Source organism: Barbus barbus (genome assembly GCF_936440315.1).
Source record: "Barbus barbus genome assembly, chromosome: 7".
Taxonomy (NCBI): domain Eukaryota; kingdom Metazoa; phylum Chordata; class Actinopteri; order Cypriniformes; family Cyprinidae; genus Barbus; species Barbus barbus.
This window is the reverse complement of record NC_136735.1, coordinates 26,820,506-26,823,814: the sequence shown is the minus strand read 5'-3', so window position 1 is coordinate 26,823,814 and position 3,309 is coordinate 26,820,506.

The following is a 3,309-nucleotide window of genomic DNA, read 5'->3' as shown; positions in this document are numbered from 1 at the left end:
GAGGGAGACCGGGCGGAGAAAGAAAGAGAGAGAGAGAGAGAGAGAGAGAAAGAGAGAGAGTAATTAGCGCTAGTCTCTGTACCTGCCTCTCACTGACATAATCTTCACATTCCTCTGCTGTGAGGAAGAACAAAATCTGTAGGAATACTCAACCAGTCTGTAATGCCAAAGGTCAAAGACAAACTTTTCATAAAACTATATATATATATATATATATATATATATATATATAAGAAATATGAAATCTTCAGAATCTGATCAAAAGAAAGTGCGTGTGTGTGTATGTGTGTGTGTGTGTGTCAGTCTGTGTCTACAGCAGTTAGTACCGGGAAATGTTTAATCTTGCATCTTTCTCACTGGGCTGGTCCGAGCAACCTGTTCCTTTCTCTCTCGCGCTCTCTTTGTGTGTGTGTGTGTGTGTGTGTGTGTGCGCGCCTCAGAAACTCACCAAACCAGAATGCTTCCAGCCTCTCGGATTGGAAACGATATCCTCCCTCAACCTGGAGACAGGCCAGAGCAGCATTCCACACACACACACTCACACACACCTTACACATATCAGAGCTCACCATCCCATTTGGTTTCTCTGATTTACGCAAAAAAGGCCTCAAAGTGACACAAAGATCAACACACACTGTTTCTCATAGACTTCCAGGAAAAAAAAAAAAGTTCCATCTCCAAAATAACCATTTCACCCAGTTCACTGATCTCTATGTGTGTGTGTGTGCTTGTGTGTGTATATTTCGAATTAAATGAGTTAATGAAATGTGGTGTATAATGAAACTATGTCATGTCTGCAAAATAAACAACAAATTTATCAATAAATAGCACTTATCCAAAAAAATAAAATAAATAATAATAAAATTTTCCTATCTCATAAACTTACAGGTAAGACTTTATTTTAATTAGTGCTGTCAAATGATTAATCGTGATTAATCACATCCAAAATAAAAGTTTTTGCTTACATAATATATGGGTGTGTACTGTGTATATTTATTACATATATATATAAATAGACACACATGCATGTATATATTTAAGAAAAATATGTTATGCTTATATATAATATAAATTATATGAATATAAACATATACATGTAAATATTTTCTAAATATAATGTGTATTTATATATACATAATAAATATACACAGTACACACATATATTATGTATAAAAAAAATCGCGATTAATCATTTGACAGCACTAATTTTACTGTGAGTTATTTGTTACATGTACTTACTACAGTAATAACAGTAAATTATGCATAATTAAAACTAACTAATGTAAAACCCAACGATAAACTTAACCCTATAATATAATGAGTACATGCAGTTAATTAATTTTACTCAGTACTTATTTGTGTAATTACAATGTAACAACATAAAGTGTAACCAACTCAGATGACCAAAAAAAATATATTTCATTTTTTTTCCCCATACAATAAAATCATCAGTTTTAAACTTGTGAAACATGGAACCATTGTTCAAAATATTTTCCACAGAGGAAAGTTAGTCATACACTGTAAGTACTCTAATACTATATATATCATTTTTTGAAGTTGAAATTTTAAATAATACATTTTAACATGAAAATACTATTTCAGTTTCTCTATAAAATATCATGTTCACTGTTCAGTTCAACATGTTACTTGCCATTTTTATGCCTTAATTATTTGTAAAATTTACTAGCAATTTCTTTTTTTCAGTGTACAGGACTGTAATGACATGAGAATTTTCTTTTTTGGGTGAACTGCCACTTTAATATCATTCATTAATATGTGCTATTGTTTTCCCAGGCAAACAAATAGTTCACCTAATAACAAGTCACTGATTAGAATGGTTCACTAAACCATTGATTTCTTGACTTGGCTGGAAACAAAAAATAAATGAGCCAACCCCCATGTGTGAAATACAAGTCTCTGAGAAGAGTTCTATTTATTCTCACACACAGAAACGCCTTTCATACGATCAATGCATTCAACACACTCAATAGACAGACAATGCAGTGAGAAAACAAGAGACAGAGAGAGAGAGATCGGAAACACCTCCTTAATGTTGCATATGACAAAGGCATGCAGGTGAATTTCACATAGGCAAAAGCAGTAGGAGTGGACAAAATTACAATCCTCATCTCTGGTTGCAGAGTTACTGGGCACTACAGTGACACAGCAAAATTAACACGAAATAGACCAGGACATTTATTTTATTATTTTATTTTGTCATCACTTTAAGGCAGAAACAAGCTTATTTAACGAGCTTGTTTACATCCTAGTAAACAAATGACATTTTAATCTAGTATTGGACTGCATGAATGTAAAGCTGAAGTTGCATTACAAAAATGAATAAATGCAATTAAACGGTTATCTGAAGGGGGATGTCCAGGTGTGATGCAACGGAGCCAAACTGATAAGTTAGATATACACTACCGATCCTAGAAATTCATAGAACAATTTCTGAAGAGAAAGACAGGTGGAGAGAAAAAGAATGAAATATTAAAAGGAAAGGGAGAGAGAGAACATGTAGTAGGGTCAGTATGTTTTAATGAGCAGTTTTTGTTCTCTTACTGGGTGGATTTATGACTCTGACCATTAGAATGTTAATCTGTTTAAAGCCAATCACACTCCTGCCTGAAGAGGGGGAGTACAATCACCCCCCCCCCCCCCACGCATTCATTATCATTCAGCCCAAAAACATACACACAACAGGTCATTTGCAGACCCAAAACATACATACACCACCCCCTCAAACCAAAAGACACACACCCAGAAGAAATATTTATTGCTTCAAGTCAATGGAATTTTCATTAAAGTTTAATTTACTCTACTGTTCAAAAGTTTGGGGACGTTAAGCGTTTTTAAAGAAGTCTCTTGCTCATCAAGGCTGCATTTATGTCAACAAAAATACAGTGCAAACAGTTAAATAATAAAATGTCATTACAACCGTTTGCTGTTTTCATACACTGTATTTTAAATTGCAATTTAATTCCTGTGCCGGCAAAGCTGAATTCTGAGAAGCCATTACTCCAATATGCTGATTTTGGTGTTTGTGAAACATTTGTTCATCACAACTTAAAAAGGCCATAATCGTTTAAAAAATATGGACACTGTTATAATTTTTTTTTCAGGATTCTTTGATGAAAACATTTTTTAAAAAAGCATTTATTTTAAAATGTAACATTACAAATGCCTTTACTGTCCCTTTTGATTAACTTCCTGCATCCTTGATATATAAAAGTATTAATTTCTTTCAAATAAAAGAAATTTGAAAGGTAGCAAAAACTCCTCAAGCTCCTTTGAATGAAAATTAAGAGA